The sequence below is a fragment of the Bubalus bubalis genome, chromosome 12 (assembly GCF_019923935.1).
Source record: "Bubalus bubalis isolate 160015118507 breed Murrah chromosome 12, NDDB_SH_1, whole genome shotgun sequence".
Classification (NCBI taxonomy): domain Eukaryota; kingdom Metazoa; phylum Chordata; class Mammalia; order Artiodactyla; family Bovidae; genus Bubalus; species Bubalus bubalis.
This window is the reverse complement of record NC_059168.1, coordinates 14,091,042-14,118,164: the sequence shown is the minus strand read 5'-3', so window position 1 is coordinate 14,118,164 and position 27,123 is coordinate 14,091,042. Positions and strand designations below refer to the sequence as shown.

Sequence of the window (27,123 nt, the reverse complement as noted above, 5' to 3'; positions counted from 1 at the left end):
GAGGAGCCTGGCAGGCTACAGTCCATGGAGTTGCAGATATGAATGAGAGACTTTCACTTTCAATGAGAATAATTGGGCAACTCTTTTCCTATAAAAAATAAAAAGAGAGGACGTCCTAGCCCTGAGAGACCTGTGGGTAGGGAGCAACCATTCTGGCATCAAGGGACAAAGATTCTGATCATCACTGCTTTCTTTTCAAAGATTTTGTTTGATCAGAAGAAGGAAATGATGGTGGAAATATTCACATATGGAGGCATGAGGAAGTCATTCTGGCTTATCCATGAATTAACTTAAACTTTATCCTAACTAGGACAGCCTGTTTTGTGACCTATTAAACATATGTTGTACATCTGCTTTAACAATAAAGAAAAACTGCATTGACCAGAGTGAAACTGTCCATTTAAAAAATAAATGCCTCCCTTCCTAGGACACCAGTTCTGGTGCTCCTTGGGTGATTAGCCTCCTTTCCCGGTACCAGCGCTTTTCTGACTCCCTGTGTGTGTGCTGACCTGTCTTTTTTTGAAACTATGAAGAAAAGTACTCTTATCATGGTAGATGTTTTTATTTTTTTCTGACAAGATATAAAACTTCCCCAAACCATGCTTTTCTGGAACGGTTTTTCAAAACTATCGGAGAGAATGCCTCCTGAACTGTAGGCCTCAGTTTGGCTCAGATAAACTCTTTTTTATTATTGTTACTGTTGGAATTATTATTACAGATTGATTACTGATGATTGCTGTCACCAAGACGTATCCCCAGGCACTGCCAAAAGGCTCCTGGGATGGGCATCATCGCTTCCCGGTTAAGAACTACTGTTTTATGTTGACCAATCATCCTTGTTTGCCCTGGACTGAGATACGTCAAGGCTTTAGTGCTAAAGTCAAGACATCTGGAGGCAAACTGGGAGGATCAGCCACCCAACAAGTGGAATTTCATCTCCTGCTTAAGTGGAGGCTGTTGTGAGAGGGGTGTTGGTTGATCTCGTGGTAGTTGTCCTGCCAGTCTTTGGTTTCTCTAAGTTACTTCTGTACAAGCATGTCTGCTTTTCTCCCTCCTTATATCCTTCAAGGGGTATAGGGAAAGTGACCTACCTCAGAGAGGCTAGCTGAGTAGGAGACCAGAGAGAATGCTGGTGTGTGTGTGCATGTATCAGAGACAGAGACAGAGAGCTGGGAGGGGCATTGGGGGGCTGGACTTTAGAGCCCATTGGTGGCGTCAGGTAGGTGATATGCATGTGTGTTTATACCAGGAGTTGATGGAAACTGGATGGGGAAGGTTTTCAGCTCTGTATTAATTTGGCCTATACTATGAGATAGGCATATTTTATTTGGTGCAGTATTTTAAAATATGTTTATGAGTTATTCTGACAGTTTAATCTATGGTGTTTCATGGAGAGAAACAAAAGGGAAACCTCAAAAATGGTTTATTATGAGGATTATTTTTATTGTGCTGTTGAGAATACATTTGCAACAGAAAAAAAAATTTGGTTGTTTGCCAATTTACAAAGCACTTCCCCAATACATCATCTATCCCTCAGCCTTTTGCTCTTGATGTCATTCATTTGCCCATTTACAGATGAAAATCAATGAGTTCTGAAAGTGAGAAGAGACCTGCTGGAGTCAAATGCCAGAGTTTGCATCTGAAGCACTGGACTCTGCCTCTGGTGACTCCAGACACCTCCAGGCTCTGGGAGAGTGAGTCCTGCTGTTACGTGCTGAGTCTGGGTCTCTATAACTAAATAGCGAGATGGCAAGTGTGGACTTGGAGGATGTGACTCATCTCTGTTGCCACGACTGTGACTATGACTATGGCCCCTCTCCCTTCTCTGTCTTCAAGTAGGGGGATGAAGCAGTTTCCATGTGGGTGATGCCTAAGACACACGGTCGTCTAGCACCAAGGCTGTATCCACCGTGTCTTCCTCTGTGCTCTTGGACACAAGTGTTGGGGGTGTGATGAGCTGTGTATGGCTGTTTGGATTTTCCTTGATTATGTAAACTGGTGGCTTGTGCCAAGAACTCTCTGTGTCCCAAAGCTCTGAGCTTGGTCCCTCCCCTGGGCTGACTTCATTTCCTTTTTGGGGGAGGTGTATTTGTCAAGTTGCCGGGCAGTGATAACTGGCAGTGCCTCTCCTGCGTGAGGTACCTGGAGTTCGGGGACCCCCAACCTGTTGACAATGACAGCAGATGAATTGGTTTTCTTTGTGAATGGCAAAAAGGTAAGCAGAAGCTGACTTTTCCTCTGGTTCCCCTGATCCCTGGGAGGAATGTTTGTCCTCTCTGTTTTGGGTTCTCACTCACTTGTTCGCCTTCTCTCTTTCTCTTCCTTCAAAGCCATTCCTGAATTTGGGGTATCATTGGGGAGAGAAGACTTTCTCGGGTCTAGAACCCAGTCAAGATATTCATAGGGCAGAGGAGCGGTGGGGAGGGAAGAGAGAAGAGGGGTATATGTGAGCACTTCCCTCCTCCAGGCTCCCAGCCTGTAGAGATGTTGGCACCAAGCTCAGAAATGTGGACAGGGTTCTCAGTGAGATTGGAGGTCACCCACCCCACCTCTATTTTGGTGTTTAATCAAATGTATCCTAAGGCTTTTGTTGCTTTCTTTACTGAGAAAAGGAACAGGAATGTGTTTTCTTGTTAAACTCAGGGTATAACGTATACACAGCTTTGATTCTGAAATTTCATCCATATCAATGTAACAGCTAACTTGCGTGAAGACATATACTGACATCTTGTGGCAAGTCACAATTCTTGTTTCCTAAAGGGCATGGGTCCCCCCACCCCACTCTTGGTTATATGTATAAATACTGCAAACCTCTTACTTTGATAAAAATTGCCCACTTGGATCAACTTCACTGTGTGCATAGGGACCTAGGAAAAGTGGGGATGGAATGGGGCAGAGGAGGGTCTTATGACATGGGTACCAGTCCTTGCAGCACCAGAAGGGTAAGAATCTTTGCAAATTTTAAGGCAGTTGGAGAGAGCTGTAAACACATCACTTTGTCTCCCTTGTCATCCACTTGCCCTCCCTCCACCGGTGCTGAGGTGCTCGCTTCAGCTCCCTGATTGGGAATGAAGTGGACAGTTAAAAGGTAGCTGTGGTTGTACATTGTGAATGGCCATGTGGATTTTATGGGTGAGGACCACACCCAGGAGTTAGAGCAATTTTGTTTCGCAAGATTGGCAATTTTAAGTTGAGAAACTAGGCAACTTTGGAGGAAGTTTTCAAGAATTAAAATGCAACTAGTGCTGAAATTGTCAGGGGGTGTTTGGGTGATTAGCAGGGGAATGCTGTGAGCTGTTGCAATGTAAGGGGCTTCCAAGGCGGTCGGATTCAGTTTCAGTGGTATCAGCGGGTGGCCCTGGGGAAGGAGGTCACGCGTGCTCTTTCGGGTGCAGAGTGTTTCTTGTTGACTTGCTTTCAGGGTTGGCCTCTGACAGCAAACCAAGAGGTAAGGCAAAGCTTCCACGTTGGTGGTTGTAAGATTTCTGCAGCCAAGGATTCCAACAATGCTGTCGCACGCAGCAGGTACATTGGAGAGATTAAGAAACAGTTGCTGAATAGGTCTTCTTCACATATTACTTACACAGAGGCATCGTCCGTGGCATTTTTCTAAGTGAGTTTTGTAGTGGGTGAGCAGCTGGATTCAGTGACTTAACTCAAAGGTTTGATGATTCATGAAGCCATCAATTCATGTGTGACAGTGCAGGGTTCTTGCTTTGGGGATGGTTGCTGCGATGCACCGAATCTAGAAAGCAGCATTTCAAGGTCAGTCTGGTTTGTTGAAAATTGTTTCCCTGTGTATTTTATTTTCACCTTAGGAAAGCAATTTAAAAAATTTTAGATGGTCTTATGGCATCAAACCCTACCATCTCTTGAAACTTGGACTACCTCCAGTTTCTGTGATGAATATTGGCACATTTAATTTTGTAAACATGGACTTTTGAGAATCTACTGGAAAGGTGGTGAGGCAAGGCGAGGAGAGATGAGGTGAAAACAGTGCTGTAAACCTGGACCAAGAAAGGCATTCCCAGTCAGATAGAGGCAGCTGTTTCTTCGCAATTCTATTCTCAAGATGGTCTAGATCTTTCTTTACCAGACACTGTGCAAGAAGGTTACCAAAGAAGCTGATGGAACTTGCTGACTCATTCTTAAATATACACTTCCTCCTCTTCCTGTTTTAGACCACTGTCTAGGACTCTTGTCTTCACTCTCTGTGATCCTGGAGAGGGTGTAAGATACAAATGATCAAATATCTCCAGAGCCTTCTGTCGTGGTGACAGGCCTTGGTGACTATGGCTTCCACTTCCTCTGATTTGAAGTCAGAGTCAAAGGGAAAGTGTTGCCCAGTATTTTGGTATCACTGTAGTGACCATGCTTTTGGCTGGAATCCTTTTTTTTTTTTTTAATGTATTTTTAATAGGAGGATAATTGTTTTACAATGTTGTGTTGATTTCTGCTGTATGACAACGTGAATCAGCTATAAGTATGCATATATCCCCTCATTCTTGAGCCTCTCTCCCAACCACCATCCCACCCTTCTAGGTCATTACAGAGCACTGAGCTGAGCTCCCTGTGCTATATATCTGCTTCCTACCAGCTATCTACCCCACACATGGTAGTGCAGACATGTCAGTGTTGCGGTCTCAATTTGTCCCGCCCTCTGCTTCCTCCGCTGTGTCCACACGTCCATTCTCTATGTCTGCCTCTCTGAAGTCCATTCTCTATGTCTGCCTCTCTGCAGTCCATTCTCTGTGTCTGCCTCTCTGCAGTCCATTCTCTGTGTCTGCCTCTCTGCAGTCCATTCTCTATGTCTGCATCTCTGCTCCTGGCGGTGGGTTGGTTGGGGTGAGGTGAGGGCACTGGATTCTTGTTATTCAAACAGTCCCTCTCTGGTTAGTGAAGATGTTGACCCCTGGAGAAGTCTAGAAAATTCTGCATGGAAAGTACAGCTGAAAGTGTCCAGGAGTGACGCCCACGAGAAGCAGCAGTCAGTGATAAGTCAACACTCAGTCACCTACCCACCTACTCCCCTTGTTATCAACATTTACAAGCTGCTCCCAGGCCTGAGCCTATGGGACACACATGCATGAGAGGAACACAATCTCCAAGACCATGCATGTACCATTTGGGAGCTAATGAACGGGTTGGCAAAGTAGATTGTGATCAGGTAAATTACCATATTCCAAAATGTATTTCAAAGACCAGAATCCCCACAAGATGCTCTTCTTAGATATTCTTAGACCATTTTGTTGGCACATAGTAGGTGCCCAATTAATGTGGAAAGGATGAATCGATGGATATCAAAACCCTGAGAAATCCTCTACTAAAGAAATTTATTTTTCAAACTTTGAACTTTAAAAGTTAAACTTTAAAAAAAAGGTAAACTTAGAGGAAACTTGCAAGAAGAATACAAAGAAATCTTGCTAAATGAATGCCAACAAAATGATATATGGTACCTAGATATATAGATCTATAAGTACATAATTTTATATATTTAAATATGTAATTAATTGGGTTGAACATATAAAGTATAAAATTTTCTTAATGAACCATTAAGGATAAATTTCAGATACCATACTTCTTTCTCCCTTAAACTAAGAATAAGGGTATTCTTACATAACCACAATCTATTTATAAAAATCAGAAATCTAGTGTTACTATATCATTATTATCTAATCTATAGACTTTATGCAGCATGACTCCAATTTTCCTAAAAATGTAATTTATAGCTTTCTCTCCACAACCTCAGGACCCAGGATCATGCCTTGCACTTAGTTCTCAAGTCTGTCTTTGTTGTTGTTATTGTTCAGTCACTAACTCATGTCTGACTCTTTGTGACCTTATGGACTGCAGCATGCCAGGCTCCTCTGTTCACCACCATGTCCCAGAGTTTGCTCAAGTTCATGTCCATTGAGTTGATGATGCCATCCAACCACTGTCTCATCTTCTGTTGCCCCCTTCTCCTCATGCCCTCAACCTTGCCCAGCATCAGGGTCTTTTCCAATGAGTTGGCACTTTGTATCAGGTGGCCAAAGTATTGGAGCTCCAGCTTCAGCATCAGTCCTGCCAATGACTATTCAGGGTTGGTTTCCTTTAGACTTGACTGGTTTGATCTCCTTGCAGTCCAAGGGACTCTCAAGAGTCTTCTCCAACACCACAGTTCAAAAGCATCAATTCTTTGGCACTCAGCCTCCTTTATGGTCCCACTCTCACATTTATACATGACTACTGGAAAAACCATAGCTTTGACTGTACGAATCTTTGTTGGCAAAGTGATGTCTCTGCTTTTTAATACTCTGTCTAGGTTTATCATAGCTTTTCTTCCAAGGAGCAAACGTAGTTTAATTTCATGGCTGCAGTCACCATCTGCAGTGATTTTGGAACCAAAAACATAAAGTCTGCCACTGTTTCCACTGTTTCTACATCTATTTGCCACAAAGTGATGAGACTGGATGCCATGATCTTAGTTTTCTGAATGCTGAGTTTTAAGCCAATTTTTTCACTCTCCTCTTTCATTTTCATCAAGAGGCTCTTTAGTCTTCTTCACTTTCTGCCATAAGGGTGGTGTCATTTGCGTATCTGAGGTTATTGATATTTTTCTCAACAATCCTGATTCCAGCTTGTGCTACATCCAGCCCGGCATTTCTTATGATGTACTCTACATATAAGTTAAATAAGCAGGGTGACAATATACAGCCTTGATGTACTCCTTTTCCGATTTGGAACCAGTCTGTTGTTCCATTTCCAGTTCTAACTGTTGCTTCCTGACCTGCATACAGATTTCTCAAGAGGCAGGTCAGGTGGTTTGGTATTCCCATCTTTTGAAGAATTTTCCACAGTTTATTGTGATCCACACAGTCAAAGGCTTTGGCATAGTCAATAAAGCAGAAATAGATGTTTTTCTGGAATTATCTTGCTTTTTTGATGATCTAGAAGATGTTGGTAATTTGATCTCTGGTTCCTCTGCCTTAACCCTAACCCTAAGACCTTGTGCCAACGCGATCTCAAAATGCATGTTGTGGGTGAGGGGCCTGATGCAACTCTCTCAGTTTTGAGGAGTTTCCTTTCTTGCCCGAGTCCAGCTCCAGCATCCAGGGATTCAATCTGAAGGGGTGAACTGTGTCGGCGAGAAACTGAGGCAGCCTCTCATTTTTCTTGGACTGCCTGTTTGTTTCAAGCTTATGATTCCCTTTTATACTTTTACAAAAGTATTAGGTCAGAGGTTTGATATTTTTAGTTCCCACTGACCCAGATTTATTTTTCTCCAAAAATCATTGTTGCCCCTCAACAAGGAGTTCCTTCCTCAGCGATTCTCTTATCTACTTTTTCACATGTGTCCTTGTGAATACACTGTAACTCATGCTAATGCCTGGGCTGCATACCACATTCCTCAGTTTATTTCTTGTCTTTCTAAGTCCTGTTTGCCCCTAGTATCCTGGCTCACTATTTCTTAGAAGGGGCTTCTAGCTAATAATATCTCTAAAGTCCCTAATTTCTATAAGCTATAGTAGAATATGCTAACATTACAGCAATCCTTAACTCTTTAGCTTCTAACTATTTTAATTATTCCTAAGCCCTAAATTCAGCAAACTCCTTTGCCATAAGCGCTTTTCTCACAAATGGGCTTCAGATAGCAATCCCTCCCATGGCCTTGAGCTGCGGCCTGCATGCTCATCCTGGAAGTCTTTTGTAAAAGTCCTTGAACAAATGTCAATGATTAACTTTATGAATTATTCTTTGAGCACAGCTGCAGAAGGTTTATGCCTTCTCATGCTCCTCTCAAAAACAATAAGCACCTTAATATTCTCTTCCGTCCACTCAGCCGAGGAAAGGTAAAAACAAGTCAGAATCACAAAGCCTAACTCCTTCATTCCGGGTCCGTGCCTGTGGAACAAAGGGAGGGGGTTAGGGCTGTGCCTCCATTTTGTCAGTAATGCCTAATGTGGCTCCTGACATTTCCCCCTTTTTTATTTTTTAGAGCATAGGTATGAAACTCAGTAGATAGAGCAGAAACATTTCGGCTGGGTATTCTGAAAAGGCACGGGGCTATTACACAAATCAGAACTAACAGGCATAAGCACATGGCCTCATTAATCATTATTGTAGAAAAGGATCCATGGGAAAGATACCCCTCCAGATTTTCAAAGAGGGAATTAGAACGCCATTGTGAGGAAAAGTCAGACTCCGCCTGCTTCGTATCCTGAATATCCTGATGTAATTTAGAGATATCAATACTAAAATCTGAATGATTCCAGATGCCTAAAATATGATTCTTAATGCGTTCCCAAGAATGCATGGACTCATTCACTTGTAGAGGGGTAAGGCACATCCATTTTAAATTCCGCATGGTACCTTAAAGATAATTTAATTTTTAAGTTTGTAATTTCTTGCCCCATAAGCAGAACTGCTACTTCTAAAGCATTGACCCTATTTTCTATTTTCTTATCTATAATTTCCTGTGTAGTAAGAGCTATGGAGACATTTTTGGACAGCTGATCGACAAACGAGGCCGTATGCACTTCTTTTGACAGGGCAACAGTAGAAACCGTGACTGATGCAATTATGGCAATCAAGGCAGTTATTCCCACAACCAGAGCTGCAATGAATTCCTAAGGTCGAGAAATTAAGCCATTAAGTTCTATAAAACTTTCAATGCATAATCATCCAACCATTGTCCCTCTAATTTTACAGGAACCATCAAATATGGAGGTTGCTTTATGATCATCTCAGCCGTATAATTATTATAATAATTCCCATCAACACAATTTGATATAAAACAATTCACACATATAACATTGTAAACAGTTTCTCCTTCAGAAACTTCCAAATCACTCTGATTTCTGGACAACAAAAAGGCATAGGGAGAATGTATGCAGGCCCGTACAATGTATCTTTGTTCTTTTAAAGGTCTATGTAAAATCACAGGTGCCATAGCAACCAATGCTTTCCATAACTCAGGCTGCATGGGACCCGTTCCATCGAAGCTCACTAAAGGAGGAACCCATCCATTAGCATGTCACCTGCTGCTGCTGCTGCTGCTGCTAAGTTGCTTCAGTCGTGTCTGACTCTGTGCAACCCCATGGACGGCAGCCCACCAGGCTCCCCCATCCCTGGGATTCTCCAGGCAAGAACACTGTAGTGGGTTGCCATTTTCTTCTCCAATGCATGAAAGTGAAAAGTGAAAGTGAAGTCGCTCAGTCGTGTCCGACTCTAGCGACCCCATGGACTGTAGCCCACCAGGCTTCTCTGTCCATGGGATTTTCCAGGCAAAAGTACTGGAGTGGGATGCCATTGACTAAAGGCATAGGTAGAAATGAATTATTCCATGTGTACCTATAAGGTTCTACATAAATCAAGCCCCATCATTGATTTGAAAGATAGGGGCACCCCCATTTGATCAGAAAATGTCTGGTGGCAACAATGGGAATAGGTGACCTTAGGGCATACAAGCAATTTTTCCAACGAGGAAAGCCCGAAGTTCTGCTTATGCTTTCCCAGACTTGCAGTCCTTGCTCATTAGAGTCTGGAGTGGGGAGTGCACAGCTCAGATAGCCCTTTAAATGAGGGGCTGCCTTTTTTAAGGCATCAAATAGTCTTTCTTGTGCCCCCAGCATCAGCAGCTGTAAAGACCAAAAGTCTCTCTTGCCATCGCTTCTCGGAGAATCTGTAAGCATGCCTTTCGAGGAAGTGCTAACGCATCCATTCAAAACTGGAGAGCTGCTCCTTGTAAAGAGGAAGGTATGGCAAAGCAAATAGATGGATAAATGGACACGCCTGAAAAATTGAAGGGTGCTGACTACTGTTTTAACATTATCAGGATAGATAGAAGTCCCACCCAAAAGAAGAGTATCAATAACAAAAATACGAATGGGCTCATTCATCCAATCAACAGGCTGGAAAGAAGGTGGATTAGGCAAATAGGCCCAATGAACCTTTTCTGTGCTAGAAGGCCTCGGCTGACAAGCCAACACAGCAAGCATAGCCACAAACTTTACTATAGGAGTGGCCTCATGTCTCCCCCTTTTTATTAATTCTTCAGCCTGCTGAGTGAGACGTATCAGCTGGCCCCAAGTTGGTACCGTGTTGGAGGTGGTTGCTTGAGTATGATGACGGCGACAAGGTGGAGCAGATACGTTTGAAGTCAATCAGCATGTCTCTCCTGAAGCGCCAGGTGCCTGAAGCAATGTACTAGTGATGAAGCCTCAGGTGAAGAGTCACTCGCCCTTTGGCTTTTCCCTGGCTCCTTCAGGCCTGGACTCAACGAGCTTTTGGTCTCCCCATCTTTTTTCAGTCCTGGACTCCAGGGCCCCAGGGATCTCAGTGACCTCAGGGGTCTTTGTGATCCTGGAGGTCTCATGGGGCTGGACATGTCGAATCAGTCTGTCAGGAATCCGGACAGGAGAAGTGGAATCCTGTAGAAACACACAAGCACACCCTCTCCCACAAGTTAGCAACACATCTGGCCCTTTTCAGTCTCTGGTAAGGAGGTCTTTTCACTTGACCGGGGCCGAGTCATAGCCCCTTCAGGAATCCAGTGTCTCATCATTGTAGTCTGCCCCTGTGTGTCTATGTTTAAATGATTAATTACAAAGCATGGTGTAAAACATGATGTGGAGAGGAATACTTAAATTCTCCCTGCTTTAATTTAGCTATCTGATTTTTTAAAGTTTGGTGCGCCCTTTCCACTATGGCTTGACCTTGGGGATTATAAGGTATTCCTGTTGAATGTACTCTGGAAAATTGTTGACAAAATCTCTTAAAAGCAGCAGAAGTATAAGCCAGGGCGTTATCTGTTTTCATTTGTTCGGGGAGTCCTATTTGGGAAAAACATTGAAACAAGTGCTGAATTACATCTCTTGCTGCTTCACCGGATCTAGCAGAGGCTATAATAACATGAGAAAAGGTATCCACAGTAACATGCACAAAGGAAAGTTTTCCAAAGGCCGGGATATGAGTTACATCCATTTGCCAGAGAGCATTAGGCCTAAGGCCTTGGGGATTTACTCCTAATGGTGGAGATGGATTAAATATTGGGCAGTTTGGACATAACTATTTGTCTAGCTGTTTCCCTAGGGATAGGAAATTCATACCTTAAACCAGCTGCATTTTGATGGTGAATTTTGTGAGAATTTTTGGCCTTGTCAATCTTTTTATGTAAGTTTAAAGCAATTACTTTAGTTAATGCATCTGCCAAAGCATTTCCTTCATGTAAAGGGCCGGGCAAGCTGGAATGGGCTCTAATATGTCCCACAAAATATTTCTTATCTCTATGCTTAATCTCTTTCTGTAAATCAGATAACAAGGAGAAGATAGTAGTTTTATTTTCTGGAATATTAGCAGTCTCTGTATGAGGAAACAACCCTACAATATATTGGGAGTCAGTCAAAAGATTGAAGGTGTGGTCTCGTAAATGTTGAAAAGCCCAAATAACTGTTCGTAACTCAGCCCTCTAGGCAGATGTCTCTTCAGTTACCTGAACATGGGATTTTCTATCAATAATTGTGACTGCTTTACCATTAGAGGAACCATCTGTGAAAACTAAAATTGCCCCTTCCAAAGGTTGAATAGAAAATTTCTTGGGAAAAATCACTGGATGAGTTTTCAAAAAATGCAAAAGGGGGCTTAAGGGCAAATGAAACAAAATTTGACCCCGGAAATCTATCAGGGCAACTTGCCAATCATCACTATTTTGTAAAAGAAATTGCAATTGATCCTTATTGAATGGAATCACTATATTTGCTACTTCTTTTCCAAAAAGTTCCACACTTCTTTTTCTACCTTTTATAATTAATTGTGCCACCAAGCTGGGATAAGATAAAACTATTTTTCTTGGGGTCACTGTTAGACGGAGCCATTCCAATGGAGCTTCTTGCCACAAGCATCCTGTAGGTGTATGCTCCGTGGCGAGAATAATTAAATCCCATCCTCTGGTAATATTAACCCTAATTAACTGATCACTTAAAGCCTCATCCACTTTAACAAGAGCCGACTCTGCCTCACTAGTCAATTCTCTCTTAGAACTGGGATTAGGATCGCCTTTTAAGCAATCAAACAAAGGCTTCAAATCTGCTCTAGTCAGTTTTAAATGTGGGCGCATCCAATTAATATCTCCTAATAATTTTTGGAAATCATTTAAAGTTAGTAAACGATCTCTTTGCAGCTGCAAAGGGGCACGACTCACAGTATGGGTATTTAACACCTTCCCTAAATAAGAAAAAGGAGGATTTACTTGTATCTTATCTGGAGCTATCTTTAAACCCCAGTTTTCCAAAGCCTCAATCAATTCAGATAAAATTTGTTGCAACAAGGCTCTGTCCTTTTGAGCTGCCAAAATATCATCTATATAATGTATCAAATATAAATCCTTATACTTTCTTCTAACATTTTGCACAGCTTGGTCTACAAATTTCTGACACAAGGTGGGGCTATTTTTCATTCCCTGAGGCAAAACCTTCCATTGAAACCTTCTATGCTGCTGCTGCTAAGTCACTTCAGTCGTGTCCGACTCTGTGCGACCCCTTGGACAGCAGCCCACCAGGCTCCCCCGTCCCTGGGATTCTCCAGGCAAGAACACTGGGGTGGGTTGCCATTTCCTTCTCCAATGCATCAAAGTGAAAAGTGAAAGTGAAGTCGCTCAGTCGTGTCCAACTCTAGCGACCCCATGGACTGCAGCCTACCAGGCTCCTTCGTCCCTGGGATTTTCCAGGCAAGAGTACTGGAGTGGGGTGCCATTGCTTTCTCTGAGAAACCTTCTAGGGCTGTTTAAAATTAGCTGAAGGGAGACTGAAGGCAAACTGCTTACAATCTTGATCAGCCAGGGGAATGGTAAAGAAACAATTCTGTAGATCTGTAACTATCACATTATACTGAAAAGGCATAGCCACTGGGGAAGGGAGGCCCGGCTGGAGGGCCCCCATGTCTTCCATAGATGCGTTTATAGCTCTCAAATCTTGTAACAATTCTCCATTTTCTTCATTTCTTCTTAATAACAAAAATAGGAGTATTCCAGGGGCTATTAGAAGGCTCTATATGGCTGGCTGCCAGTTGTTCCACAACTAAATCCTCAGCTGCCTGTAGCTTTTTAGCTGTTAAGGGCCATTGTTCCACCCATACCAGATCATCAGATTTCCAGGTAATAGGGTCAGCAGCAAGAGCAACAGCCTCTAGGATAAATCTGAATATCCTAGACCTTCTGTATTTTTGTTAGGAACCGCCTCTAATGGAGAAACAATTTTCTGCTGATCTTCAGCAAGCCCCTTATCAGGGTTATACCTCATTTGCAGCATTCATTAATTAGTAACCTTTTTATCTGGGCTATATAAAAGCATTCCCATCTGAGATAATATATCTCTCGCCCATAAAGAAAAATGTAGTGAAGCAATCACATATAGACAAAAGGTGCCTTGTGCCCCCTTCTCATCTGACCGGGTTAAAATTTGTGAGCTCTTAGCAACCGAGGGCACTGACCCTATTCCTACCAAGCTGGCACTGGTCAAGCATGTCGGCCAGGACGAGGGCCAATCTTTTCCAGCAATGCAAGAGACATCTGCTCCAGGATCTAACAGCCCTGACATTTTATTCCCTTGAATTAAAAGATCTTTCAAAGGCCTTGAAGCTGTAATTTCCTGCACCCAAAAGGCTAGATCATTAGATCCAATGCTCCGTGGCCCCTAGCTTGAGAAGTCAAGTTTTTTTCCTGTCTGATAATAAGGTAAAAGCAAAAGCTGTGTTACTCTTTGACCTTTATTAATTTGCACAGTTTGGGTAGGTGGCGAGATCAAAACTTTAATTTCCCCAATATAATCAGAATCTACTACACCAGGCACCACCAAAATTCCTTGAAAACAAAGCGAGCTACGCCCCAGCACAAGTCCTACAATGCCCTCAGGTAGGGGGCCAGCCGCTCCCGTTGCAATCGGAGTAACCAGCACGTCAGGGGTTAATATTGTTGCCAAGTCCCCTGATCACCCCGCTTCTCTCCCAGCCTGGGTGAGGCCCCCTGAGGGGGTTTTCTCCTAGAAGCGCGCTCTACATATTGTGCAAGCATCTGCTTTAAAAGCTCCTTTGTTCAAAAAAACTTTTTATCTTCCTCAGCCTTAGGCAACGCTTTGGGAGGCTTTGGGGGCAAAGTGGGGAACTCCTGGGCCCTGGGAGGCGCACACGGAGGCGAGGGCGATCGACTTAAATCAGAAAGTACTGGGTAAGTTTTTAAAGGTTTGCGTAGAGGGGGAGGGGGCTCGCCAGGGCGCCCGGCCGCAGCGTCCTGTAAGCCCTCTCCTTCCCCAGGAGGTAGAGCACAGTCTCCCTGCTTTTCTTCGTCAATGGCAGAAAATATGATCTGCAGAGAAGGTGGAGACCCACCACCTACCGCTATAGCCTCCCCCATAGGCTGTCTAACAGCCTCATGACGGGGGGGGGGTCCAGGACATTTCTAATCATATTCCACAGAGCAAAAGCATCTACAGGAACCTTTTCTGGCCCATGCAAAGTATAAAACAAATGTAGAAATTTAGACAGTCTTCCTGTGCTTTCTTTAATGCCTCTATGGGATAACATGTGAAGTAATATTTCAATAAACATTTGTCTATTCTTAGATGCAGAGAAACCCATTCTTCTAGAGAATATTCTTATTCATTCTGTACCATCCTCACCCTGCCTAAACTGCAGAGGGGTGCCGGCCACCCACAGGTACAATCCTAACCGCCCCACGTTACAATCTCAAATTACCTACACTTCAGTGTCCCCTGTTCAGGCGCCACTTGCCGGAGCCCAGCTCCAGCAACCAGGGATTCAACCTGAAGGGGTGAACTGTGTCGGCGAGAAACTGAGGCAGCCTCTCATTTTTCTTGGACTGCCTGTTTGTTTCAAGCTTATGATTCTCTTTTATACTTTTACAAAAGCATTAGGTCAGAGGTTTGATATTTTTAGTTCCCATTGACCCAGATTTATTTTTCTCCAAAAATCATTGTTGCCCCTCAACAGGAGTTCCTTCCTCAGTGATTCTCTCATCTACTTTTTCTCATGTGTCCTTGTGAAGACACTGTAACTCATGCTAATGTCTGGGCTGCATACTACATTCCTCAGTTTATTTCTTGTCTTTCTAAGTCCTGTTTGCCCCTAGTATCCTAAGCTCACTATTTCTTAGAAGGGGCTTCTAGCTAATAATATCTCTAAAGTCCCTAATTTCTATAAGCTATAGTAGAATATGCTAACATTACAGCAATCCTTAACTCTTTAGCTTCTAACTATTTTAATTATTCCTAAGCCCTAAATTCAGCAAACTCCTTTGCCATAAGCGCTTTTCTCACAAATGGGCTTCAGATAGCAATCCCTCCCATGGCCTTGAGCTGCGGCCTGCATGCTCATCCTGGAAGTCTTTTGTAAAAGTCCTTGAACAAATGTCAATGATTAACTTTATGAATTATTCTTTGAGCACAGCTGCAGAAGGTTTATGCCTTCTCATGCTCCTCTCAAAAACAATAAGCACCTTAATATTCTCTTCCGTCCACTCAGCCGAGGAAAGGTAAAAACAAGTCAGAATCACAAAGCCTAACTCCTTCATTCCGGGTCCGTGCCTATGGAACAAAGGGAGAGGGTATAGGGCCGTGCCTCCATTTTGTCAGTAATGCCTAATGTGGCTCCTGACATTTCCCCCTTTTTTATTTTTTAGAGCATAGGTATGAAACTCAGTAGATAGAGCAGAAACATTTCGGCTGGGTATTCTGAAAAGGCACGGGGCTATTACACAAATCAGAACTAACAGGCATAAGCACATGGCCTCATTAATCATTATTGTAGAAAAGGATCCATGGGAAAGATACCCCTCCAGATTTTCAAAGAGGGAATTAGAACGCCATTGTGAGGAAAAGTCAGACTCCGCCTGCTTCGTATCCTGAATATCCTGATGTAATTTAGAGATATCAATACTAAAATCTGAATGATTCCAGATGCCTAAAATATGATTCTTAATGCGTTCCCAAGAATGCATGGACTCATTCACTTGTAGAGGGGTAAGGCACATCCATTTTAAATTCCGCATGGTACCTTAAAGATAATTTAATTTTTAAGTTTGTAATTTCTTGCCCCATAAGCAGAACTGCTACTTCTAAAGCATTGACCCTATTTTCTATTTTCTTATCTATAATTTCCTGTGTAGTAAGAGCTATGGAGACATTTTTGGACAGCTGATCGACAAACGAGGCCGTATGCACTTCTTTTGACAGGGCAACAGTAGAAACCGTGACTGATGCAATTATGGCAATCAAGGCAGTTATTCCCACAACCAGAGCTGCAATGAATTCCTAAGGTCGAGAAATTAAGCCATTAAGTTCTATAAAACTTTCAATGCATAATCATCCAACCATTGTCCCTCTAATTTTACAGGAACCATCAAATATGGAGGTTGCTTTATGATCATCTCAGCCGTATAATTATTATAATAATTCCCATCAACACAATTTGATATAAAACAATTCACACATATAACATTGTAAACAGTTTCTCCTTCAGAAACTTCCAAATCACTCTGATTTCTGGACAACAAAAAGGCATAGGGAGAATGTATGCAGGCCCGTACAATGTATCTTTGTTCTTTTAAAGGTCTATGTAAAATCACAGGTGCCATAGCAACCAATGCTTTCCATAACTCAGGCTGCATGGGACCCGTTCCATCGAAGCTCACTAAAGGAGGAACCCATCCATTAGCATGTCACCTGCTGCTGCTGCTGCTGCTGCTAAGTTGCTTCAGTCGTGTCTGACTCTGTGCAACCCCATGGACGGCAGCCCACCAGGCTCCCCCATCCCTGGGATTCTCCAGGCAAGAACACTGTAGTGGGTTGCCATTTTCTTCTCCAATGCATGAAAGTGAAAAGTGAAAGTGAAGTCGCTCAGTCGTGTCCGACTCTAGCGACCCCATGGACTGTAGCCCACCAGGCTTCTCTGTCCATGGGATTTTCCAGGCAAAAGTACTGGAGTGGGATGCCATTGACTAAAGGCATAGGTAGAAATGAATTATTCCATGTGTACCTATAAGGTTCTACATAAATCAAGCCCCATCATTGATTTGAAAGATAGGGGCACCCCCATTTGATCAGAAAATGTCTGGTGGCAACAATGGGAATAGGTGACCTTAGGGCATACAAGCAATTTTTCCAACGAGGAAAGCCCGAAGTTCTGCTTATGCTTTCCCAGACTTGCAGTCCTTGCTCATTAGAGTCTGGAGTGGGGAGTGCACAGCTCAGATAGCCCTTTAAATGAGGGGCTGCCTTTTTTAAGGCATCAAATAGTCTTTCTTGTGCCCCCAGCATCAGCAGCTGTAAAGACCAAAAGTCTCTCTTGCCATCGCTTCTCGGAGAATCTGTAAGCATGCCTTTCGAGGAAGTGCTAACGCATCCATTCAAAACTGGAGAGCTGCTCCTTGTAAAGAGGAAGGTATGGCAAAGCAAATAGATGGATAAATGGACACGCCTGAAAAATTGAAGGGTGCTGACTACTGTTTTAACATTATCAGGATAGATAGAAGTCCCACCCAAAAGAAGAGTATCAATAACAAAAATACGAATGGGCTCATTCATCCAATCAACAGGCTGGAAAGAAGGTGGATTAGGCAAATAGGCCCAATGAACCTTTTCTGTGCTAGAAGGCCTCGGCTGACAAGCCAACACAGCAAGCATAGCCACAAACTTTACTATAGGAGTGGCCTCATGTCTCCCCCTTTTTATTAATTCTTCAGCCTGCTGAGTGAGACGTATCAGCTGGCCCCAAGTTGGTACCGTGTTGGAGGTGGTTGCTTGAGTATGATGACGGCGACAAGGTGGAGCAGATACGTTTGAAGTCAATCAGCATGTCTCTCCTGAAGCGCCAGGTGCCTGAAGCAATGTACTAGTGATGAAGCCTCAGGTGAAGAGTCACTCGCCCTTTGGCTTTTCCCTGGCTCCTTCAGGCCTGGACTCAACGAGCTTTTGGTCTCCCCATCTTTTTTCAGTCCTGGACTCCAGGGCCCCAGGGATCTCAGTGACCTCAGGGGTCTTTGTGATCCTGGAGGTCTCATGGGGCTGGACATGTCGAATCAGTCTGTCAGGAATCCGGACAGGAGAAGTGGAATCCTGTAGAAACACACAAGCACACCCTCTCCCACAAGTTAGCAACACATCTGGCCCTTTTCAGTCTCTGGTAAGGAGGTCTTTTCACTTGACCGGGGCCGAGTCATAGCCCCTTCAGGAATCCAGTGTCTCATCATTGTAGTCTGCCCCTGTGTGTCTATGTTTAAATGATTAATTACAAAGCATGGTGTAAAACATGATGTGGAGAGGAATACTTAAATTCTCCCTGCTTTAATTTAGCTATCTGATTTTTTAAAGTTTGGTGCGCCCTTTCCACTATGGCTTGACCTTGGGGATTATAAGGTATTCCTGTTGAATGTACTCTGGAAAATTGTTGACAAAATCTCTTAAAAGCAGCAGAAGTATAAGCCAGGGCGTTATCTGTTTTCATTTGTTCGGGGAGTCCTATTTGGGAAAAACATTGAAACAAGTGCTGAATTACATCTCTTGCTGCTTCACCGGATCTAGCAGAGGCTATAATAACATGAGAAAAGGTATCCACAGTAACATGCACAAAGGAAAGTTTTCCAAAGGCCGGGATATGAGTTACATCCATTTGCCAGAGAGCATTAGGCCTAAGGCCTTGGGGATTTACTCCTAATGGTGGAGATGGATTAAATATTGGGCAGTTTGGACATAACTATTTGTCTAGCTGTTTCCCTAGGGATAGGAAATTCATACCTTAAACCAGCTGCATTTTGATGGTGAATTTTGTGAGAATTTTTGGCCTTGTCAATCTTTTTATGTAAGTTTAAAGCAATTACTTTAGTTAATGCATCTGCCAAAGCATTTCCTTCATGTAAAGGGCCGGGCAAGCTGGAATGGGCTCTAATATGTCCCACAAAATATTTCTTATCTCTATGCTTAATCTCTTTCTGTAAATCAGATAACAAGGAGAAGATAGTAGTTTTATTTTCTGGAATATTAGCAGTCTCTGTATGAGGAAACAACCCTACAATATATTGGGAGTCAGTCAAAAGATTGAAGGTGTGGTCTCGTAAATGTTGAAAAGCCCAAATAACTGTTCGTAACTCAGCCCTCTAGGCAGATGTCTCTTCAGTTACCTGAACATGGGATTTTCTATCAATAATTGTGACTGCTTTACCATTAGAGGAACCATCTGTGAAAACTAAAATTGCCCCTTCCAAAGGTTGAATAGAAAATTTCTTGGGAAAAATCACTGGATGAGTTTTCAAAAAATGCAAAAGGGGGCTTAAGGGCAAATGAAACAAAATTTGACCCCGGAAATCTATCAGGGCAACTTGCCAATCATCACTATTTTGTAAAAGAAATTGCAATTGATCCTTATTGAATGGAATCACTATATTTGCTACTTCTTTTCCAAAAAGTTCCACACTTCTTTTTCTACCTTTTATAATTAATTGTGCCACCAAGCTGGGATAAGATAAAACTATTTTTCTTGGGGTCACTGTTAGACGGAGCCATTCCAATGGAGCTTCTTGCCACAAGCATCCTGTAGGTGTATGCTCCGTGGCGAGAATAATTAAATCCCATCCTCTGGTAATATTAACCCTAATTAACTGATCACTTAAAGCCTCATCCACTTTAACAAGAGCCGACTCTGCCTCACTAGTCAATTCTCTCTTAGAACTGGGATTAGGATCGCCTTTTAAGCAATCAAACAAAGGCTTCAAATCTGCTCTAGTCAGTTTTAAATGTGGGCGCATCCAATTAATATCTCCTAATAATTTTTGGAAATCATTTAAAGTTAGTAAACGATCTCTTTGCAGCTGCAAAGGGGCACGACTCACAGTATGGGTATTTAACACCTTCCCTAAATAAGAAAAAGGAGGATTTACTTGTATCTTATCTGGAGCTATCTTTAAACCCCAGTTTTCCAAAGCCTCAATCAATTCAGATAAAATTTGTTGCAACAAGGCTCTGTCCTTTTGAGCTGCCAAAATATCATCTATATAATGTATCAAATATAAATCCTTATACTTTCTTCTAACATTTTGCACAGCTTGGTCTACAAATTTCTGACACAAGGTGGGGCTATTTTTCATTCCCTGAGGCAAAACCTTCCATTGAAACCTTCTATGCTGCTGCTGCTAAGTCACTTCAGTCGTGTCCGACTCTGTGCGACCCCTTGGACAGCAGCCCACCAGGCTCCCCCGTCCCTGGGATTCTCCAGGCAAGAACACTGGGGTGGGTTGCCATTTCCTTCTCCAATGCATCAAAGTGAAAAGTGAAAGTGAAGTCGCTCAGTCGTGTCCAACTCTAGCGACCCCATGGACTGCAGCCTACCAGGCTCCTTCGTCCCTGGGATTTTCCAGGCAAGAGTACTGGAGTGGGGTGCCATTGCTTTCTCTGAGAAACCTTCTAGGGCTGTTTAAAATTAGCTGAAGGGAGACTGAAGGCAAACTGCTTACAATCTTGATCAGCCAGGGGAATGGTAAAGAAACAATTCTGTAGATCTGTAACTATCACATTATACTGAAAAGGCATAGCCACTGGGGAAGGGAGGCCCGGCTGGAGGGCCCCCATGTCTTCCATAGATGCGTTTATAGCTCTCAAATCTTGTAACAATTCTCCATTTTCTTCATTTCTTCTTAATAACAAAAATAGGAGTATTCCAGGGGCTATTAGAAGGCTCTATATGGCTGGCTGCCAGTTGTTCCACAACTAAATCCTCAGCTGCCTGTAGCTTTTTAGCTGTTAAGGGCCATTGTTCCACCCATACCAGATCATCAGATTTCCAGGTAATAGGGTCAGCAGCAAGAGCAACAGCCTCTAGGATAAATCTGAATATCCTAGACCTTCTGTATTTTTGTTAGGAACCGCCTCTAATGGAGAAACAATTTTCTGCTGATCTTCAGCAAGCCCCTTATCAGGGTTATACCTCATTTGCAGCATTCATTAATTAGTAACCTTTTTATCTGGGCTATATAAAAGCATTCCCATCTGAGATAATATATCTCTCGCCCATAAAGAAAAATGTAGTGAAGCAATCACATATAGACAAAAGGTGCCTTGTGCCCCCTTCTCATCTGACCGGGTTAAAATTTGTGAGCTCTTAGCAACCGAGGGCACTGACCCTATTCCTACCAAGCTGGCACTGGTCAAGCATGTCGGCCAGGACGAGGGCCAATCTTTTCCAGCAATGCAAGAGACATCTGCTCCAGGATCTAACAGCCCTGACATTTTATTCCCTTGAATTAAAAGATCTTTCAAAGGCCTTGAAGCTGTAATTTCCTGCACCCAAAAGGCTAGATCATTAGATCCAATGCTCCGTGGCCCCTAGCTTGAGAAGTCAAGTTTTTTTCCTGTCTGATAATAAGGTAAAAGCAAAAGCTGTGTTACTCTTTGACCTTTATTAATTTGCACAGTTTGGGTAGGTGGCGAGATCAAAACTTTAATTTCCCCAATATAATCAGAATCTACTACACCAGGCACCACCAAAATTCCTTGAAAACAAAGCGAGCTACGCCCCAGCACAAGTCCTACAATGCCCTCAGGTAGGGGGCCAGCCGCTCCCGTTGCAATCGGAGTAACCAGCACGTCAGGGGTTAATATTGTTGCCAAGTCCCCTGATCACCCCGCTTCTCTCCCAGCCTGGGTGAGGCCCCCTGAGGGGGTTTTCTCCTAGAAGCGCGCTCTACATATTGTGCAAGCATCTGCTTTAAAAGCTCCTTTGTTCAAAAAAACTTTTTATCTTCCTCAGCCTTAGGCAACGCTTTGGGAGGCTTTGGGGGCAAAGTGGGGAACTCCTGGGCCCTGGGAGGCGCACACGGAGGCGAGGGCGATCGACTTAAATCAGAAAGTACTGGGTAAGTTTTTAAAGGTTTGCGTAGAGGGGGAGGGGGCTCGCCAGGGCGCCCGGCCGCAGCGTCCTGTAAGCCCTCTCCTTCCCCAGGAGGTAGAGCACAGTCTCCCTGCTTTTCTTCGTCAATGGCAGAAAATATGATCTGCAGAGAAGGTGGAGACCCACCACCTACCGCTATAGCCTCCCCCATAGGCTGTCTAACAGCCTCATGACGGGGGGGGGTCCAGGACATTTCTAATCATATTCCACAGAGCAAAAGCATCTACAGGAACCTTTTCTGGCCCATGCAAAGTATAAAACAAATGTAGAAATTTAGACAGTCTTCCTGTGCTTTCTTTAATGCCTCTATGGGATAACATGTGAAGTAATATTTCAATAAACATTTGTCTATTCTTAGATGCAGAGAAACCCATTCTTCTAGAGAATATTCTTATTCATTCTGTACCATCCTCACCCTGCCTAAACTGCAGAGGGGTGCCGGCCACCCACAGGTACAATCCTAACCGCCCCGCGTTACAATCTCAAATTACCTACACTTCAGTGTCCCCTGTTCAGGCGCCACTTGCCGGAGCCCAGCTCCAGCAACCAGGGATTCAACCTGAAGGGGTGAACTGTGTCGGCGAGAAACTGAGGCAGCCTCTCATTTTTCTTGGACTGCCTGTTTGTTTCAAGCTTATGATTCTCTTTTATACTTTTACAAAAGCATTAGGTCAGAGGTTTGATATTTTTAGTTCCCATTGACCCAGATTTATTTTTCTCCAAAAATCATTGTTGCCCCTCAACAGGAGTTCCTTCCTCAGTGATTCTCTCATCTACTTTTTCTCATGTGTCCTTGTGAAGACACTGTAACTCATGCTAATGTCTGGGCTGCATACTACATTCCTCAGTTTATTTCTTGTCTTTCTAAGTCCTGTTTGCCCCTAGTATCCTAAGCTCACTATTTCTTAGAAGGGGCTTCTAGCTAATAATATCTCTGAAGTCCCTAATTTCTATAAGCTATAGTAGAATATGCTAACATTACAGCAATCCTTAACTCTTTAGCTTCTAACTATTTTAATTATTCCTAAGCCCTAAATTCAGCAAACTCCTTTGCCATAAGCGCTTTTCTCACAAATGGGCTTCAGATAGCAATCCCTCCCATGGCCTTGAGCTGCGGCCTGCATGCTCATCCTGGAAGTCTTTTGTAAAAGTCCTTGAACAAATGTCAATGATTAACTTTATGAATTATTCTTTGAGCACAGCTGCAGAAGGCTTCGGAGAAGGCAATGGCAGCCTACTCCAGTACTCTTGCCTGGAAAATCCCATGGACGGAGGAGCCTGGTAGGCTGCAGTCCATGGGGTCGCTAGAGTTGGACACTACTGAGCAACTTCACTTTCACTTTTCACTTTGATGCATTGGAGAAGGAAATGGCAACCCACCCCAGTGTTCTTGCCTGGAGAATCCCAGGGACGGGGGAGCCTGGTGGGCTGCCGTCTATGGGGTCGCACAGAGTCGGACATGACTGAAGCGACTTAGCAGCAGCAGCAGCAGAAGGCTTTATGCCTTCTCATGCTCCTCTCAAAAACAATAAGCACCTTAATATTCTCTTCCATCCACTCAGCCGAGGAAAGGAAAAAACAAGTCAGAATCACAAAGCCTAACTCCTTCATTCCGGGTCCGTGCCTATGGAACAAAGGGAGAGGGTATAGGGCCGTGCCTCCATTTTGTCAGTAATGCCTAATGCGGCTCCCGACACTTTCTCTAATTAGCAGCTTGCTAACAGGTATATCACTTCTTGCTAAAAACTAGCAAGGGGGCACTCTTTCTGTCCCCTTCTGATGTCTATGTCAGAAGCTTTCACTATCTCTTTTCTACTTTAATAAAACTTTATTACACAAAATCTTCAAGTGATCAAGCCTTGTCTCTGGACCTGGATCAAATCTCTCCTCCAGAGGCCACGAATCCTGGTGTCGCACAGGGCTCATAGCTGCAACCTTTCACGTCTTCATATCTTTAGTTGTAGAAGGTATTTGTATTAGCCTTCTGGTCATTTGCATTCACAGCTGCTTTGTAATTAGTTGTGATTTTGGTGTGACTTTGGGAGGAGATGAGCTCAGCGTCTTCCTACTCTGCTGGCTTAGCCAAGCTCCCCCATGTATGAACTTTTTAAGAACCCCAAAGCAGTGTATGATACAGAAGCTCTATCTGTTTATCCCCACTGCTAAATCAAAACCCCTGGTGACATTACTGCCCAGCTTTCTTCCTCTTCTGTGCCTGAGAAGAAGTGTGACTTCCCCTCCTCTGCAAAGTGAGGTTCCCTATTACTGGTCCGGATCCCACCCTGCCCTATTTGCCTCATAAGGCTGTTGGTTCCTTTATTAGGGATTCTGCCTCTACTCTCTTCAACTCTTTACTCTCCACTGGATCCACCGAATAAATATTCAACATTTGTATACCACCCATGGGCTTCCCTGGTAGCTCAGTCAGTAAAGAAGTTACCTGCAGTGGACGAGACCCAGGTCCAATCCCTGGGTCAGAAAGATCCCCTGGAGGAGGAAATGGCAACCCACTTCCATATTCTTGCCTGGAAAATCCTACGGACAGAGGAACCTGGCAGGCTACAGTCCACGGGGTGGCAAGAGTCAGACATGACTTAGCAACTAAACCACCACCATGTTACTCTAACCTCCTCCAAGTATTGCCCAAGTTTTCTGTTTCCCTGCTTAACTGCACTTCTTTCGAGAGCTGTGTGTGTCATGCCCTAACCTCTTACTAATTCTTCAGTGTTTTCAATGGCAGTTTCTGCACCCTCCACTGCATAGAAACCCATTTTGCTAGGTCACTTTATGCTGCCCAAGCCAATGCTGATTTCTTTGTCCATGTTTTGCTGGATCTTTCTGTGGCGTTCTAGGCTGTTGACCACTTCTCTTTTCTTGTAATAAATGCTTCCTCTCTTGGCATGACACTACATTACCCTGGCTTTCTCCTACTCCTTAGTCTTCTCAAACTTCTTTGCCAACACCCTTGTTCTTCCTCCCATCATCTGAACACTAATGCTATATGCTCTTCAAAGAGCCATTCATGGACTCTTCTCTTCTCCCATTAAATCCACATCCCATCCATTCCCATGACTTTTGACATTGCTTCATATATGATGATCCTTAAATAAATATTGATCATCCAGATGTTTCTTCTGGGCCTCAGATTCCTCTATTTAATGACTAGTTTGATATTTCTAACTTGGATGGTTCATAGGAATCTCAAAATTAATATATACCGAAGAAATTTTTCATTCCAATTTCATCATTCTTTTTCATCTGGGTAAATTTCATTCAGGTGGAAATAACTGTTTTTGGCCACACTGTACAGCATGAGGGATCTTAGTTCCCCAGTCATGGATCAAACCCATGCCACCTGCAGTGGAAGCGCAGAGTCCTAACTGGACCACCAGGAAATTCTCAGGCAGAAGAAGCTCTATCTTTCTTGCTACCTTTTCCTCATTCACTGCTTCCTGTCTCCCAACACATTCTAATTCATCACAAAATCCTGTTGATTCTATCTCTAAATCAGTACTCTTGGAATATCATGGATATGCCCATATCCATTTCCAGAAGTTTACCCCAAGCCACCATCATCTTTTTGTTTGACTTCTGCCTAACCTCCAAGCTGGTTTTCCTTTGTCAACTCTTTCCTCCCATCAATCTTCTCTCCAGGTAGCAGTAAAAATGATTTATAAATGAGTATAGGATAATGTCTCACACTTGGACACAAATTGCTCCTCTCCTCATGATGGAAAACTGTCAATGGCTTATTTCACTTAAAAATACAATAAAACCCTCACTGTGATTTCAAGACCTTGCATGATCTATCTCCTCACTAACTTACCCTTGAACTGCTTTTACACTCACTCACTACATTGATATCCCTCCTTCTGTCAGTACTTAGAGCATCCAATCTCTTTTTTTTCCTCTCAGGAAGTTTGTGCAACCTGTAAGCTCTGCCTAGAATGTTCTTTCTGACATCCTTGGCCTGGCTAACTCTGTCAGTGCTAGGTTCTCGAATCATGTCCTCAGCATGGATGGCTCTCTGCCTTCCTGTACCTGACAGCCTAGTGTTTTCCATTGTAACAGCCCAATTTGTAAATATATATTTATTTGAGTGTTTATTGGCTTAATGTCAGTTTTTTTCCCCTAAATATATTTAATTTCTGTGATGGTAGAGAGCAGGCTGATTTTGTTTGTCACTGTATATTAGTTCCTGGTCCATAGTCGATACTCAGTAAGTGTTGAATGAATTTCCTGTTGAATATAACATACATAATGATAAGTTCTCCAATCTAAGGCCAGGATCAATTGTCTGTTTTTCTGTAACTGTCCCTACTCTCTTAATCCCTAATATAGGCAGCATGTACCATTTCTTCCTACAAGCTTTTATTTTATAGCCCTCTGTATTTGCTTCTATGATGCTATTAATGTCACATGAGCAATAAATAAATCACTGTTCTTGTAAATTATTGAAATTTGGGGGGTTGCTCATTGCCATCGTTTAACCCAATGTAGAAATTAGATAGACGCATTTCCTTGAAGTAACTAGTTCTGCCAAGAAAATGTGAGCAGAAGTCACTTGGTCATATCTTTCCAGGCTTCAGAAATCATACTTCTGGGTCCAAATGTGGTGTGGCAATAAGGAATCAGGAACGAAGTGTAGGGAAGATTAGATATTTATGGAATGTGAAGTCCGGTGGGTCTTAGAAAGCATCACTACAAACAAAGCTAGTGGAGGTGATGAAATTCCAGTTGAGCTACTTCAAATCCTTAAAGATGATGCTGTGAAAGTGCTGCACTCAATATGCCAGCAAATTTGGAAAACTCAGCAGTGGCCACAGGACTGGAAAAGATCGGTTTTCATTCCAATCCCAAAGAAAGGCAATGCCAAAGAATGCTCAAACTACCACACAATTGCACTCATCTCACACGCTAATAAAGTAATGTTCAAAATTCTCCAAGCCAGGCTTCAGCAATATGTGAACCATGAACTTCCAGATGTTCAAGCTGGTTTTAGAAAAGGCAGAGGAACCAGAGATCAAATTGCCAACATCTGCTGGATCATCGAAAAAGCAAGAGAGTTCCAGAAAAAACATCTATTTCTGCTTTATTGACTATGCTAAAGCCTTTGACTGTGTGGATCACAATCAACTGTGGAAAATTCTGAAAGAGATGGGAATACCAGACCACTTGACCTGCATCTTGAGAAAC

General features: G+C 43.1%; 1 long non-coding RNA gene across 1 annotated transcript; it reads left to right on the top strand.

The window, feature by feature from the left end:
* Window positions 1-1,443: 1,443 nt before the first annotated feature.
* On the top strand, window positions 1,444-11,685 carry LOC112578015. Its single transcript, XR_003102170.3, has 2 exons — window positions 1,444-2,215; window positions 10,040-11,685. It is a non-coding gene; the product is annotated as an uncharacterized LOC112578015 (long non-coding RNA).
* The last annotated feature ends 15,438 nt before the right edge of the window (window positions 11,686-27,123 follow it).